Source organism: Lactuca virosa, chromosome 3, assembly GCF_052849685.1.
Source record: "Lactuca virosa cultivar CGN04683 chromosome 3, Lactuca_virosa_CGN04683_v6, whole genome shotgun sequence".
NCBI lineage: Eukaryota > Viridiplantae > Streptophyta > Magnoliopsida > Asterales > Asteraceae > Lactuca > Lactuca virosa.
Genome location: NC_136428.1, coordinates 403,696,775 through 403,715,454, shown reverse-complemented (window position 1 = coordinate 403,715,454; position 18,680 = coordinate 403,696,775).

The following is an 18,680-nucleotide window of genomic DNA, read 5'->3' as shown; positions in this document are numbered from 1 at the left end:
CAAAGTCTTTTAAACTTATACTCTTGTTAGATTCATGTCTATATAGATATAGTTATATAAGTAGGGTTTGAAGGACTTAGGACTGATAGCCCGCTTTATTTCCTGTTCCTTGTTTGGTTGTGGACTTAGAGCATCCAGTTATCTGTCCGAGTGTCGTTGAAGTCCTAGTTATATATTATGTATATCTGGTTAGATATTAAAACTCTTACTCCAGTTCAACACCTTTGGGTAGCAAAGGTACCTAGATAACCTCTCAAGTAAACTATAATAGGTATAGTTTAGAAACCAACCATAACTTTCATGAAGGAGAACTTAGTTATATCTATATTCTAAAAACTCGTACTTTTAGTGAAAAGAAAGGTATATAGAAATCAAAACACGAGATACATCCTCATGACGCGGATTTCACCGTTGTCGAGTGGTAACCAGAGTCTCCTGGAGGGAGAGCGGGCATTGTGTGTATAGATCTATACGGGACAGACCATCCCACATCCTGACTGCTAGCTACAGTCCCGGCCGACCAAGCCAAGGGGTGACAAATGTCACATTCATTTCGACGCCAGCAGGTCGTCGTGTTTACATCCGTTAATCAGTATGGTTACGAGTATCTTTACATTTACCTTATAATTCATGGCTTTAAGGTAATAAGTGTTATCACGGTATTTTTCTACATATAAAACCCTCATAATATATTTTCCTAGTTATACACTAGGCCACATTTTAAACCTTTAAACTAACCTACTTAGGATTAAAGGCTATTCTAGACTCTCCGAGGTGTATTGTTCATTTAATACCACCTGGAGTTTGCATTTCATTCATTTAGACTCTCCGAGGTGTATTGTTCATTTAATACCACCTGGAGTCTGCATTTCATTCATTTAGACTCTCCGAGGCGTATTGTTCATTTAATACTACTTGGAGTCTGTATTTTTACTACTTTAGACTCCTCGGGGTGTATTGTTCATCAAATACTACCCGGAGTCTGTATTTTATTACCATATAAACAGCAATGTCATTGCTGAAGTAACGTATTATTTTCCTTATTACATTTAATTGTGGCTTTCCCACTTACTCATTAATGTAAAACTATAATTAGATAATGATAGTAACATTTGGGGAAAAATACTCTTTAAACACAAAACTGTTGGGTCTTGGTTGAAAACTGCTTTATTAGATAAACTCATCTCTTGTAACTCAAAACAGTCGGGTCTTGGTAGAAGACTACTTTTAAATAGAAAATATAGGATTTTCTGGAAGGAATTCAAATACTTTATAAGCTTTTATCACCATCATCTAATGAAATTATTTTGAGGAAAAACATGTATTTATATCAATGTCATTAAAATACTTATGAACTCACCAGCATTAAAATGCTGATCCTCTCTTTCAAAATAACTTGTATTCTCAGGTCGTCAGTAGACAGGTACACTCCGGTAGCTTTTGTGAAGACAGCCTAGTACCGAGCTGCATCTTATATTATTTACTAAATCTACTTTGATGTTGTTGCTAAATGTAACCTATGTAAAACTTATATTATTAATGCAATGGTTGTTGTACTTTGATTACTATACTGCATGTGTTGTGATACTTGACATGACGTCCTCCACCCCAGAATGTTTCCGCCGTTCCGGTTTTGGGGTGTGACAGATTGGTATCAGAGCATTGTTTATAATGAGCTCAGTATATCAAATCATAAAAGATATACAACCTATAAATACAATGGGATAAAAACACTCTGACCAAGAATTATACTTTTAAATATAACCATATTTTACAAAAGTATAAGAACATCCAGAATATAAAAACCCGAACAAGTATCACAAGAAGAATAATGAATAAAAGTCTTTGGATGTTGATCATTACCGTCAAACATGAGCAGTTATGTAGTCGTAAGCTGGAATAAATATAACCTGATCAACTATATTTATTCGAGATGCGACTAACGTGTGCTTGGGGGTGATGGTGGTGTTGCAATGAATCTGAAACTTACCAAATAGGAATGCTAGAGCCAAACATAAAGTTTAAAATACTATAGGAGTATTTTAGGATACTAAAAGACTCACAATAAACCCAAAAGCATGTTCAGAAGTTAAGAATCAAACATGTAATTAAAATATTATAGGGGTATTTTAGGAACCATAAATAACCTTGCGTGAAAACTAAAAGAGATCCTTATTGATAGACCTATGATTACAGAGTGTATACTCCCAAGGTTATGTATAGTGAGGATCTCATAGGCTAAGAATATGTGGTTTCGCTCTACTTCCTTTTCCTTGTTTGGATGTGGATATAGGGTAGTATCACATATTCGAAGGCCTATCAGATCTAAGTTATATATGATTTGTGTACACTATGTAATTGTAGCCGGACTCGATATGGATCACCCAGTAAAATGTTTTAATAATCTCGTAAGATTCTTTAGACATTCCCATTCTCGCACAAACCCCTTTAGGAAACCTTATCCACTTCAGTAATCAACAGAGGAGTCGATAAAGACCCAGAAGAGGTTCATTGAGAAAGATTTCCAAGTAGGAAGTAAACGAACAGTGATGAGGCTATTGAAATCACCATGTGCCTATACCTTTTAGGGACATCGGTGGGGAATTTGCCTGAACTTCTGAGATTCCAGTCATCCATTATGAAGTGATGACACTCAGAATCAGAATCAGAAGTAAGGCGGAGCAGAAATTCAATATGTCTACGAGAGCAGAGAACCCTATATAGATACTCGGAGGAAACCAACGCTTATTCCAGTCAGGGATAAGAGGTGGACAGAGGGAACCAATGCATAGAACCCGAGAAGTGTTTCTACCTCTTTAACGTCACGCTAATAATCCATAAAATAATACAATTTAGTGAGTTAGTGATTACACTACTCACACTATATGCTAGGCAAATCGTCTTTCCCGTCACGATTAATATAAATAGATCGGATCACAAAACCTCGATTGAGAGTGTTTAGCCATAAGTTTTCGTGAGCATTTTCTTCCGTAATCTTCGTTCCGAACTTCTCTCAAATCTTTTCAAAGCCGGAGAGTGAACCTCTCCAATATAAAGATAACTTAGTAGGAACAACACCCATTTTATGGCTTTCCGATACACTTACTCCTACTCTGTTACCCAGACTGCATCATAGGGATGTAGGTCGACGCTCAGATAACCATAAATCAAGGCGCGGGAAAAATTTATGCCTATCATAGTAAAGAAAGATACGTCTAGGGTTAACCATCGTTTCCCATCAGCTTGTGTTCCTTTTCGTGTAGGAAAAACCATGCCTCCAAAAAAACGTAACCAACCCGATGGTAAGACACCGATTCCTCAAATCGATGAAGCTACGTTTCAAGCTGCAGTTTCAGCAGCCGTAGCAGCTGTCATGGCTCACCTGAACACTAACAACGCCAATGTTAGCAGGAGCCCTATCGGGAATCCCGATCATAGCAATGGACAGCAGCAACCAGCACCGGTGTGTAAAGCCACCCAAGAACTCCAACCTAACCCACTGAAAAGGAAGTTTGAGAACGAGGAGGGAAGTACCTCGACTCAAGGACCTTCCAAAGGACAACGAGCTGAAGTGGTCAATGCCTCTGTCAACCCTTCTGCCTCGACACCAAGAAGACCATACCTAGGAAACCTTCCCCGCTGCAGCAAGTGTGACTACCATCATTATGGAGTCTGTCGAGAACTCCTTTGTGTTAGGTGCAACATGAAGGGGCATACCGCTCGCAACTGCAGAACTCCGGTTGAGTTTATTACATCAACCACCAATGTTGGGACCAGTCCAATATGCCACCTATGTGGTGAAATTGGGCACTTCAAGAGGGACTGCCCAACTGAAAGAAATGACAAGGGCGCAGGAGGAGTTTAACCCTAATGCCTAGGGGAAACATCAGGGAACCCGGTAGAATTTTGGTACGTTTCTCAATCCTAAGTAGCTAACCGAAAACTTTAATTAATCAATTCTAATTGTAATTACTCCCTCGTTAAGGCGAAAGTCGTAGCACTGTTATAAAACTTGAAAACCCATCAGGTAAAGCTATGATGGCTTAGTATATACGTTAAGGCCATTTATAATTAAGATTGATAGACCTCGAGTGAGTGATGCTGCCTTATCTCTTGTTCCTTGTTTGGTTGTGGATTTAGGGCGGAGTCGCTCAGTCAACAGTCCTTGTAATCTTAATTATACATGACTAGTGTATACTAGGCGGTTATAGAGAGGCCTCGTGAGAAATCCATTCATGAAAAGTATATTATTCCAAAACATCAGGACCCCTAGAGTTCAGCATCACTCATGTCGGTCCAAGTATCCACGATAGTAATACCGTGGACGAAGCCCGAGACGCTAGGAACTTGTGTGCCCTGTTCAGCACATGGTCCTATCAATCTTCATTCTATATCTTATCGATGTTTGCTAATTTCGACACTACCGTCAGCCATGGTTCGAATTGATGCGACCATGTGAAAATTCCTAGTGCTGTGTAAAAAGAACTTTTACCTTATCCTAAGCGTCAAATAAAGGTTCTTTCGAACCTAATAAGAAAACCTAATGCGAACCATCAGTCGTCTCTCTCATCCAACCTTCAGAAGTACCCAGGAGAGGGGTACCACGCGCCGTTAACCAACCCCGTTAGACTTTAAAACCTAAAGCGAAAGGCACTATAGATATTTCGGAAGACAATAACCGCCCGAGGCCTACTCAATAGATCCCCAGAAAGACCATTTGCACCGCGCAACCAGGTTCGTGAATCAAGAGAAAGAACTCATGGGATTAACTTACTACTACTGAGTATATGTGTTAGGGTGTTATATAATTTAGATCGATAAGATTTAAGATGGGTGCTTCCTCCCTACTCCCTGTTCCATGTTTGGTTGTGGGTTTGGGGTGGGGCCACACATCTGAACATCCCGTCAATCTCAATTATATACGACTTGCATACACAGAGTAATAGTGATTGAGCCGAGTATGAGGTCTACCACGAACCTTATAATAAGACCCTTCATTCTATCCCATAGGGAAGGACCTGAATTCAAGAGAACCATTGTGGGTTGAGCTACTAACTGTTGGGTTTTGGTATACTACAACATCCTATGGTGCACATACAACCCTAAATACCTTGGATCTATGTTTTCACTAATTATACATGCAAATGGTTTCCAAGGTATTAATCTTACAACTAGCATGCATTTAACATAAAATTATAATATACTAGTTAGCATGACATACCTTTTGATGGAGCTTGAATTCTTGGTGTATTTGGCCTTAAAGAGCTTAGCCCCAATAGTGTGGAAGCCTCAAATGGAATCACAACACACCATGGACAAAGGATGAACTTGAGAGAGAATTCCATGCACACAAAAGACACCATGAACTCTAAAAAGATACAAGTGGCGATTTTGGGCAATGAAGTATCTATTTATATGTGGGATTTCTAGGGTCATGGATATAACCCAAATCCATACCCATGGGTTTTATGATCCATGGTTCATGTGGCCCAACTCTTTATGTATCCATACATAAACTTGGTCCAACATGGATCATAAGCCCAACACATATAAATATAACTAATTATCATAATTAGTCCCCATAGATTTAATTAGTCTCTTTCGACCACTAAATTAATTCCAAATTAATTATTGATCACTACTAATTAAAACATATGATTTCATATTAATATATTATTACTTATAATATATTAATAAACCATAAATAACCTTCTCTCAAAAGTCCATCCTAACAAATTGTCCTGATGATATGCAACCCAAATGGACCATGCTACTCTCGGGTCGAATACATACCAATAATAGTTATGGGCTTAGACACCTAATCTAACAGTCTCCCACTTGGATAAGTCTAAAACTATTATTCAAGTATGACTCCAAGATCCCGACTAGCAATCGTAGCTCTTAAAGCCGCTGTCAAACTCTGAACAAATCAAATGACATGTCCATTAGATAAGGGATCATATATTCCTCCATTCTAGATATCATATGGACTGAGACATGGATTATAATCATTCTCTCTGTCCATTTGTTGTTTCCCGATTTCCGATTTATGACGACTGACTAATTGAACAAATCAAATCAGTCCAGGCCCGACCTAGCATTTACGTTTGTCATCACCAAATCATCGAGGGGCCCACAGATATCGCTTTTATCCCGAAGGTAAAAGGAATGGATAAACTTCGACTCATATGGCTTGTTCTACTACTTGTTGAATCATACACAAAGGCACGTTTTATAACATCGAGTTACCAATGCGTTTTCATGCAATCAATGTATAACCAATTCATAGTAACAACTCATATCTCTAGGTTTGAAGAATATAAGATATTATCGTCTCATGATCACTCGTGATAAAATCCATGAAGTGATTCCAATGAGAGCGGGTTGAATCCAATACTCAGAACTTATGAGCACTCATGAGTGTTGTAGCCCTTTGTCCAACATCTTAGACCTCTACAAGCCAACCCATGACAGTCTTAATTCATATCTACTTCCAACATATGACCGACTGTGGATGGTTTGAATAACTTAGTCATCCAGAACAATGACCTAGTTTATTCTGGAAGTCAAAACATGCAAAATGAAACACAAGAATAATTGAATCGAATATGGTATCAAAACCTATGAACATAAATAAAACACCTTTTATTTATCACCATATGATTACACATTATTCATTGTATACTGTTTCAGCTATCAACTTTATTCTTGAATTTAAAACAATAGTTGTCCCATGCTCCAAGCATGTACACTATGTTTTCTAAACACTAGTCATGCCATACACCAAGTATGCATACTATGTTTGTCTATGATCTTTACTTTGTGAAATAGATCAATTGAACATAACTCCAATGATCCTCTTTTCATAGTCCCAAATCCTTACTGCAAATGCAAGAATTCCAAATTCATGCCATTTACTGAAATCTGTTAGATTCTAAACTTATATGCATTGATCCTCTTGTAATGATTATGCACAAAGTCAGATAGACTTGACAACAAACATTAAAGAGCATTCCAAAGGAGATCAACTCCTTGGAAACATCCTTCTTGCATTAAGTTTCCTAATCTTACACAGATTGAATAATTTCTAACTTTGAAACGTTTCCATATTCCATTTTGACTATCACTTCTGAACAAGAGTTTCCTCCTTACAGATTATGTCAATATGGTCCTTCCAGAATTATCATTATACTTCCAACTGTCCTTGAGAACCAATCTTTGGTAAACCTTAGATTGTCCTCGACAATTGTTTAATCCTTTTAGTCATATCCAATTCTAGACCTTTTCCCTTCTTAATGCCCCAGGCATTTGGAAAATTTTAGAAAGGATGAATATAGCACATGCAATCGATCCTATATCCGAAGCATATGGGACACGATTCATGATGTATCACATAAAGACTAAACCAGTCTTTTGCTATAATATTTCCATTTCAATTTGCCAAGTTCTCATAATTCAGATTATGAAAAGGGATGTCGTAATCATAATCGAATTTTAGAACGCAAATAATGGACCCTATATTAGAATTTTCTTATGTTGAGCCATTCCAACATAACATTCATATATATACTTGACTAAATACGATTAAAACCTCAATCTAAGCTTTTAGATTTGAGATGAAGTATAATTTCCTCTCCCTTAATTATAGCAAAACAACTTTTTCCCAATTGAAACCTTTTGTTTTCTATAATTAACATTGCTAACTTGCAACCTTTATCATAATTATCATGCTCCCACTAACATGATGATTATTAGCATAACACTTATGCTCCCACTAGCTTTGACATGTACTCAGAAATCAGTTGAACTTCTAGAAAAAACAATACTTTATTGACTTTCTTACCAAAGTTCAGATTTCTGATACTAGATTTCTTTGATAAAACTTTATCAATATCATGCACCTTATCTTAGATAGCTCACAGGTGTGTCTAAACAATTTCAGAACTATGAAAAGGGATGTCGTAATCATAGTCTCAATTGTTTAGAACTTTGCCACTTCTCACAAGTCCATGTTAGTGTGCCGGTTAACCACACAGCTCCACTAACGACTTTGAGAATGCAAATATCACAATTGCTATCTACTTCAAATCTACTTGGTGGAAGTGTTTCCTCACCATCATTTTCATGAATCGGAGAGAAACCTTATGACCCTTAGATTTAATGGTGTATGTGTTCTTATCCATGTGAATTGTCAAAACCATAGTCACAAGACAAGGATAATGACAAATCCAAACTCATATGGACTGAACTCAATCTTAATTTCTTGCCACCTGGCAGCTCAAGGGCCTGCCATTGCTTCCAAGTTGTTGTGCAACCAATTGAGAACTCTAAGAACTCATATGCAAAGCCAACTTTAACTGGAATGGGCACAAAATATGTCAACACGATAGGTTATAAACCTCAAGTCGTGTGCTAGTGAAGAACTTCAGGTTTTATTCTTGATTAGTTCTTGAGACTTTCAAGACCTTTAAGACTCCCACTGTCCTCTTGACATATAAGACTTTCTTGTCAGATATTCAAGAGATAGTGTGGATTCTAATCAAGACAAACACTTCACACAATTGGCCTTAGTTGGTCTTTGTTTTATCCAAAACATCACAACTTACCAATTTCAAATGTACAAGAGTAGAAAACTTTTACTCTTACATTTGATAAGTGTTTTAAACCTTCTTTAAGACATGTCACTCAAGTTACAATCTTAGAGTATAACTCTAAGAATTGTTTTTGGAACGAAGTATGAATCATCTTCTTGATTTAACCACTTCAATAATTCATAACTCCTCTTCTTAACTATCAGAATGCACTTAGAGGATGAATTGTGATAAGGTCTCAAAATCATTAAGATGGTCTTAAAACATGATACTAAAGTACTCTCCCATCTTTTCAGATTTGAGAAACTTTTATCTTTCTGCCTAAATTGATTCTTCTTATTCGCTCTGCCATACATTGGAACCTTTTCCAATGTCTCAGAATTACACTTAAGCTTGTAAGTATAACCATATTTACTGAGCTATAGTAAATTATGACGAATAGTCTTATCGATCTTTTGTGGTGGACTCTGACCAGTGCACAAGAATGTGTACCCGATCCCTTAGTCCTTCACTTGACTCACACACCCATGTGAACAAGTAGTTAGTCTTAATTTTTCCAATGCTCGAAAGTTCTCATTCATCATGCTATACAACTTGCATGATTCCAAGTTTCTATCCAACTGAAACTTGGGTGATGAGAATCTTTCCTTATTTGGTAAATTTAGACACTACCACAAATGAAAGAATCAAATTCATATTTCCACTCTTGCTCTTAATGGAATCTTATAAGCAACACAGATTTTCACAAATGCCATTGTAAGGATATTTTAAAAAAAATAAAATCAAAAGATTTACCTTTTATTTTAAAACTTTGCGGAAAAACTTATCCTTACAATCCATATGAAAACTTGTTGTTATCTATTCCTAAGCAAAATATCATAACTCCTAAGAAGTAACTCAAGAATCCGATCTTCAAACTATGCGATAGAAATTCATCTACGCGATCAGATTCAGCATATTCTTTCTTTAAGTTTCTTCACTTTTCTTTGATTCTTAAAACATCAACATGTGACCCAGTCACATCATGTATCAAGAATCTCATAATAGAAACTTAGCAGAGTTAGATAGTGGACTTTACCTGAACTAGAGTCAAACTTATTGACTTTAACATCCTTAGGTAAATTTGGCAGCTTCGCAACCAATGCCCCTTTCTTTGGCAATATAAACATATGGACCCTTTGGTAATGGGACTATCTCAGACTTAGCTTTTCTCTTTACCATTTGGTCAACCGAGTTGACTATGGCCGATCCATTTCCATTGGGAAGAGAATGCTTTTTTTTGGATTCCCAGTGTCATCATTGTCAATGTCCATAAAGTTTTTAGGAAGTTGATCTTAGCAAATAGATAAGATCATTAAGGGTCTTGTCATAGTCTGTTTCATAGGTGTTCCAAAAGAACTCACTATGTGACTTAGAAAGTAGTTGAGCCACCAACTTTCTCAAGACTTTGACACCCAACTCTCCCGGCTTGTCAATATGTGACTACATCTTCAAGATGTTATCACACATAGACCTTTGCTTGCCAATAGGGCTTGAGTGACCTTAAACTTTTCAGGAACTTGTGGGTTAGGGAGAATAATTGGAGGAGGTGAAAGAAGTATGATTTCCATGGGACATCATCTTCATTTAGGAAAGCTTGTTTCAAGAGATTTGGGAAGATCATAAATGTCTAAACCAGACATCTTTTGGGAGATACTCAAGATAGTTGATTTAAAGTCCTTAATATAACACCCAATATGAAATATTAAGGCTAGGACCCAACACAATACTTTTATAACTTGGAAGAGGGATGCCGTAATCCAAGCTATAAAATATTTGAAGGTAGGCGAATGACGATTCACCAATTTCCACCATGAAAACGAAATATATATTATTAGGTTTTAATTGGTTTTTGAAACTCCTAGATCTTTGAGATTCATTGAACTGTTCAATGGCATGTTTCAATCTCGAGTGTGCCCTTCAGGTTTTGTGACTGGGATGTCGAGGATCACAAAACAAGGTGTGAAGTAACCATGCAAATTACTTGGTACCCTTAAGTGTTTACCCCTCAATCGATGTGTCGGTTAACCACACACGCTCCATCGATACTCTGATAAACATTAGGTTACCCTTTGCCTACCTTGTTAAATACGAGTTAGTGTGTCGGTTAACCACACACGCTCCACTAACCGACTTAAACAAAGTGCAAAGTGTAATTTCATGGATTAGCACCTTATTCACTTTTTCCTAAGTAACTAAGATTGGGTATTTATAAAAGGTTTAGTTACTTAGTATTTATCATTAATACTTTTAATGAAGGGAGAATTATAGTCCTTGTCCTACCCATTCGGCTAACGACCCTCCACCGGTCAAGGAAGCGGTGGGTGAGAGTGGACACCCATTAAACTGCCATTTTATAGGCAGTAACCTTATACCCCCCTTATAGACCGGCTTCGTGAATGAGGCCTACTAACGGTAAGACTGACTTTGTTCTTATACATATATATATATATATATATATATATATATATATATATATATATATATATATATAAGTATTAACTATTAATATTATAATAGTATAAGGGTGTATTTTAAATATTTAAAATACTTGGTGGTTTAATCTATTAATTAAACTATACTCTTAATTTAATTAAACTTAAACCATGTCTTTATGGAATTATTAACTCTTTTAATTAGACACTTTAATTAATTTAATGAAGTCCATAAAGTTTGAACTTTAACTTTTAAAATTCTTGGGTTTGGAATTAAAGTGTATATGGGGTTTGACTTTACAAATTCCAAAACTTGAGGACAAGTTTTGAACAATTCAAAAAACTTATGGTTTCCATAACTTATGAATTTTAAAGTGGTTTAATGGAAAAAACCCTTCAAGTTCCATAACTTGTAGACAAGTTATGGAAGACTTTAAAAACATTAAAAATGTGACTCTTCATTTTTTCATAACTTATGGAATTTTTATGGGTTTTAAAATTCATAAATGTGACTTTTCATGTAACTTGAGGACAAGTTACAAAAACACATATTATGAACAACTTCAAGATTAATTTGGATTGAAAACAACTATCTCATAATTTTTCCTATTAATCTAAACAAACTCATAAACATGAACATTCATAATCAACATTTTTCAAGCATCATATAAACATGTATAAAACTTAAAACTTTGATTATTATCCTTTATTTGGATGAGAATAAACATTACCATAGTATCAAAAAACAAATTTTATGAACAAAAACACTTTGCGGTAATGATTCTAATCCAAAACAGGCCAAAAAACTCGAAGATAAGCTGTCAGGGGGTCCAACTCGTCGAGTGCATGAACCAACTCGACGAGTTGGATGAATTTGTTCATGGACTCGTCGAGTCTGCTGTCCCGACAGCAAAAAATTCGATTTTTTTCAAATTTTTTTCAGCAACTTGCATCAAGTATAATTGAAAACAACCCATGGCTCTGACACCACTGTTGGGTTTTGGTATACTACAACATCCTATGGTGCACATACAACCCTAAATACCTTGGATCTATGTTTTCACTAATTATACATGCAAATGGTTTCCAATGTATTAATCTTACAACTAGCATGCATTTAACATAAAATTATAATATACTAGTTAGCATGACATACCTTTTGATGGAGCTTGAATTCTTGGTGTATTTGGCCTTAAAGAGCTTAGCCCCAATAGTGTGGAAGCCTCAAATGGAATCACAACACACCATGGACAAAGGATGAACTTGAGAGAGAATTCCATGCACACAAAAGACACCATGAACTCTAAAAAGATACAAGTGGCGATTTTGGGCAATGAAGTATCTATTTATATGTGGGATTTCTAGGGTCATGGATATAACCCAAATCCATACCCATGGGTTTTATGATCCATGGTTCATGTGGCCCAACTCTTTATGTATCCATACATAAACTTGGTCCAACATGGATCATAAGCCCAACACATATAAATATAACTACTTATCATAATTAGTCCCCATAGATTTAATTAGTCTCTTTCGACCACTAAATTAATTCCAAATTAATTCTTGATCACTACTAATTAAAACATATGATTTCATATTAATATATTATTACTTATAATATATTAATAAACCATAAATAACCTTCTCTCAAAAGTCCATCCTAACAAATTGTCCTGATGATATGCAACCCAAATGGACCATGCTACTCTCGGGTCGAATACATACCAATAATAGTTATGGGCTTAGACACCTAATCCAACACTAACATGACTACAAATTTGAAATTTGTTGTCATCCCGGTTAAGTCTACGTAGTAGCTGACACTCTCAGTTAGGAAAAAGTAACTCAAGTCGTAAGAGTCAAAGACATTGACTACGACCATCTATTCACGCTTAAATCCGCAAATTAAGCACCTCAGCAGTGAGCCAAGAAACCTGAAAAGCTGTGATAGATTGCTTTAAACTCTGAGAAGAATGGATGAAGAAATTAGAGATTCTGGGCAGCAGAATCCATTTCTATCTAGATTTAATCTAGATAGAGAAACTCAGTAACACCGGAAGAGTGGTTGCAAGGGATACTCGCACTACTCAGGCACTTCGTCCATCCAGATACAGGCGAGAAGTGCCTAGGACGGTAAACGGATGAGATAGTGCCCCCCTCATGCGAGAAAAGTCACCAGCGCCCTATAGACGATAGATCGCATTCTCCAAAGTTAATACTAGAACGCTGAGAACCACATGATTACCTCCGCGACATAATACTTGAGCAAAGTAGACGGTAAGTTGCGTTAAGCTTTATAACCCAGGTCATAAGGGAAATGTGGACGCAACGCCAGTTTAGGTGTTAGTCGAAGGGTTATGCAAGAACCCGTGCTTCCTGCGAACTGGAGGGAGCAGACACAATGGAGAGTGGAGCATGTCATAGAGATTCGTTAGACTATTAGGTGTCCCAAAGAATACTATCTCTAAGGAGATAGTAGAACCACCTCCTGAAATAGTCAATCACTTCAGAAAATCTCTAAGGGCGAAGCTAGCCCCGATCAGAGACTGCTATCCACGAAACAGCGAATCAAGTGAGAGAATAATTCTCTCCGATTAGGGATCATGCTGTGAAAGCATCTATTAGACGATGATGAAAATTGAAATTTTCTAAGCATCGCCTGGTAAAACCCTCTATCATACTGACCTTGAGATATTCCGTTAGGAACACCTCGAGAGTCAGAAGTGCAGGTCCATTTTGCACTAGGTCGAGATAGATGCCACGTAACCAATAGGTGCCAGCATATAGTAAACACTTCCAATGATCCAGAAAACCTCTGAAAGCCAATCATTAGGAGATACGAATCCGAAAACAACCTGAGCCTTCTAAGAACCAATCAAGAGGACTACACTCCCAGTAAGAGAGAACTTTTGGAACTTCAAAATGGCGATCACGCTAGGTGATGATCTAACCATGGAAGTACATTATGCTCTAAGTACTGAAACGTTCTATCTTCCCAAGAACTTAGGACCATCCGAGATTCTTGATAAGAACTGGTCCAACCTCCGTCAGACCTCAACTACTTAGGGATTTCATAAATTCCACCCAAATCCACCCACGTCTCAAACTTGAAAAGTGCTTGTCCGACGTGACTCTCGAAATCCCACTCATCGAGATCAAAATCAATGAGAGCCCCAACTTTGTGTAGGAACCTGTAGAGATCATGGACCGAGAGGTCAAGAGAACAAAGCAAAGCCGTATCACGATAGTGAAGGTTTGCTGGAACGCCGCGCGAAGACCTGAATTCACTTGGGAGCGAGAGGACCAGGTGGAACTAAAGTATCTTCATCTTTTGCTTCACTAAACTGTAACTGCGCGTGTGCTTGAACTCTAATTTCGGGAGGAAATTCCCTCTAACGGGGGGATGATGTGACAACCCGAAATTTTCATTTTGTATAAACTCCGCAGTCAAGCACATCAAATAATAGTAAAATTCATCCCAGTACATTTTTGGCCGGTTTTAAGTTCGTTTGGGTGTTTTATTTTAATTTTTCGTCAAACGAACAAATAAATGGAAGTATCCGTTAGGAGTGTTGTGTAACAAATAAACAATTAACACCTTAACTAGGTGTTTACGGCCAAACAAGGGGAGTTTGGGCCGTAAACTCCCTTTGACCATGAACTCATGCATATAGCATGAGTTTACCCTTCATTCTTTCACTTTTCACTTCCTAACTCAAGAACACCCAAGATTCTCTCTCAAGTATCATATCACATTTCTTCAAATCCTCCAAAAATGTAAGTATTTCCTTCCTTGGTTCGTTCATATAACACTTTATCTAGTGTTTATACTCGATTTCATCCATGGAAATCTCCTCTTTTCTTAGATCTCCAAGTGTTCATCAAAACACCAAGAACACCAAGAACACACACTAGTGTTTTTGGCCCTTAAAACACTCTTACAAGCTTCCTATAAGTAAGTGCACTCCTCCTAACTAGTAAATTGCTTAATATACTTGCTAAACTATGGAAGAACATGAAAAACCCCCAAGAACACTTGGGTTTACGGTCAAGGGATATCCTTGAACCGTAAACACCACCAAGTGGTGTTTTGATGCCCCTAACACCTTCTATGGCTTGTATAAAGGACTAGAACCTTGCATGCATGAACTAGAAACCCCAAAACAAGAAAATGTAGAAGTGGCCAAGAGTTTACGGCCGTAAACTCATGGGTTTACAACCGTAAACTCCCAAGGAGTGGTCCAAGGACCGTAAACTCCAAAGAAAGGCCATTTCGAGCCCCAGTCACTTCCTAAGCCTTGGATTCGAGTCTAGCTTACTTCCTTGTGTGGTATAAGACCTTAAAACACCCAATGGTACCATTACCATGAGTTTACGGCCGTAAACTCATGGGATAAATGGTCCAAGAACCATAAACCCATATGGTACTACCATATGGGGAGTAAACTCCAATGTGAGGCCATACTCTCTTTAGATGCAACCCTTTAGTACTCCTAGCACTTGAAACAAAGTGTTTTCATGTATTAGGGTGTCTTTACTTGCTAAATTAGTTGTTAAATGACTAATTAGATACATAAATGTATCATTACATGTTCAATAGGATCTGCGTGTGTGTTCAAGTCCTCACTTGACACTTAGCATCCTATACCATCCGTTCATCCGAATCACCCACTACAGGTGAGTTCATATCCCTTAATCAACCTTTGAAATGATTTTAAATGCTTTTATGGGGGGGGGGAATACAAGTTGAACTGACAAGTTATTATATCAATCACATGTGATTAATAACCGTCAGGCAAATAGATTTTTGCATGTTAAACTGTTTTATTCAGCCAAAGGTTTTCAAATCTTGTTTTCAAGTCTCTTTTAAAATACAAAAATCTCTTTTTAATTTACTAAACTTTTATCAAAGTCTTTTAAACTTATACTCTTGTTAGATTCATGTCTATATAGATATAGTTATATAAGTAGGGTTTGAAGGACTTAGGACTGATAGCCCGCTTTATTTCCTGTTCCTTGTTTGGTTGTGGACTTAGAGCATCCAGTTATTTGTCCGAGTGTCGTTGAAGTCCTAGTTATATATTATGTATATCTGGTTAGATATTAAAACTCTTACTCCAGTTCAACACCTTTGGGTAGCAAAGGTACCTAGATAACCTCTCAAGTAAACTATAATAGGTATAGTTTAGAAACCAACCATAACTTTCATGAAGGAGAACTTAGTTATATCTATATTCTAAAAACTCGTACTTTTAGTGAAAAGAAAGGTATATAGAAATCAAAACACGAGATACATCCTCATGACGCGGATTTCACCGTTGTCGAGTGGTAACCAGAGTCTCCTGGAGGGAGAGCGGGCATTGTGTGTATAGATCTATACGGGACAGACCATCCCACATCCTGACTGCTAGCTACAGTCCCGGCCGACCAAGCCAAGGGGTGACAAATGTCACATTCATTTCGACGCCAGCAGGTCGTCGTGTTTACATCCGTCAATCAGTATGGTTACGAGTATCTTTACATTTACCTTATAATTCATGGCTTTAAGGTAATAAGTGTTATCACGGTATTTTTCTACATATAAAACCCTCATAATATATTTTCCTAGTTATACACTAGGCCACATTTTAAACCTTTAAACTAACCTACTTAGGATTAAAGGCTATTCTAGACTCTCCGAGGTGTATTGTTCATTTAATACCACTTGGAGTTTGCATTTCATTCATTTAGACTCTCCGAGGTGTATTGTTCATTTAATACCACCTGGAGTCTGCATTTCATTCATTTAGACTCTCCGAGGCGTATTGTTCATTTAATACTACTTGGAGTCTGTATTTTTACTACTTTAGACTCCTCGGGGTGTATTGTTCATCAAATACTACCCGGAGTCCGTATTTTATTACCATATAAACAGCAATGTCATTGCTGAAGTAACGTATTATTTTCCCTATTACATTTAATTGTGGCTTTCCCACTTACTCATTAATGTAAAACTATAATTAGATAATGATAGTAACATTTGGGGAAAAATACTCTTTAAACACAAAACTGTCGGGTCTTGGTTGAAAACTGCTTTATTAGATAAACTCATCTCTTGTAACTCAAAACAGTCGGGTCTTGGTAGAAGACTACTTTAAATAGAAAATATAGGATTTTCTGGAAGGAATTCAAATACTTTATAAGCTTTTATCACCATCATCTAATGAAATTATTTTGAGGAAAAACATGTATTTATATCAATGTCATTAAAATACTTATGAACTCACCAACATTAAAATGCTGATCCTCTCTTTCAAAATAACTTGTATTCTCAGGTCGTCAGTAGACAAGTACACTCCGGGAGCTTTTGTGAAGACAGCCTAGTAGCGAGCTGCATCTTATATTATTTACTAAATCTACTTTGATGTTGTTGCTAAATGTAACCTATGTAAAACTTATACTATTAATGCAATGGTTGTTGTACTTTGATTACTATATTGCATGTGTTGTGATACTTGACATGACGTCCTCCACCCCAGAACGTTTCCGACGTTCTGGTTTTGGGGTGTGACACTAACGGTCCTGTCATCTGCTATCTCCACATCAAGTGGGCAATCCAGCTCCCCCGGAGCTCCTACGAATCGCTTGCTGAGCGTGATCCACACAAAATATTGGGTTGCACCCGAATGGAACAGTACCAAGGCTGATATACCGTTCACTAAGAACGATCTTATAATAAAAACATAAACATAAGAAATAATCATAACAAATAAAGAGATAAGGAGAGAATACATACCCGTCACAACATCGGGAACCGCACGTGTCTCCTCAGCAGTAAGCTGGAAAGCCCTACTCCTCGTCGTAGGCACCTCTGCCCGGCCCTGACGGCCATCTATAATCCTCAACGTGGCAGGAGCGGGTGCCGCCACCTGTCCTACTGCTGCCAGACTCGAACGTTGGGCTTTCTTGTGGCCCCTCTGATTGCACTGAAAGCAAATCAGATCTGAAACTGATGTGGTGGTGGTAGTAGTTGTTCAATCCCTGCTCATATGACCAGTTCGGCTGCACTTGAAGCAGCCTGAACTCCCCGCCCTTCACGCCCCCTCGTGCATCTTGCCGCACTTGCCACACCAGTTGCGGCCCTGTTGGCTCCTTGATCTGTGATCTGATACCTTGGGCTTCTTGCCCGAACTGCTTGTCTGAACCCCATCTGGTTTCCTCTTCCTCTCCATATCCCAAATCCAACTCCCTCTCCTGAGCCCTAGCAATCATGTCCTCCAGCGTCTTGCAGCTGGAGCGGCTCACTAACTAGAGGATATCACTCCGCAACATCTCATGATATCGGGCCTTCTTCGTGTCCTCGTCCGCCACGTACTGCAGAACGAGAAGGGCCCTCTCCCTAAACTTGGCGGTGATCTCCGCCACAGTCTCTGTCGTCTGCTCAAGATCCTGGAACTCCCTCGCTAGCTGTTGCACCTCGATCATAGGTGCAAACTCGGCCCTGAACCTGGCCGAGAAATCACTCCAGGTCATAGCATCTAGAACAGTATCATCCCCAATGGCTCGTCTGACCTCCTCTCACCAATCATGTTCCCTGTCCTTCAGAAGACAGGATGCAAGTCATACCTTGTCC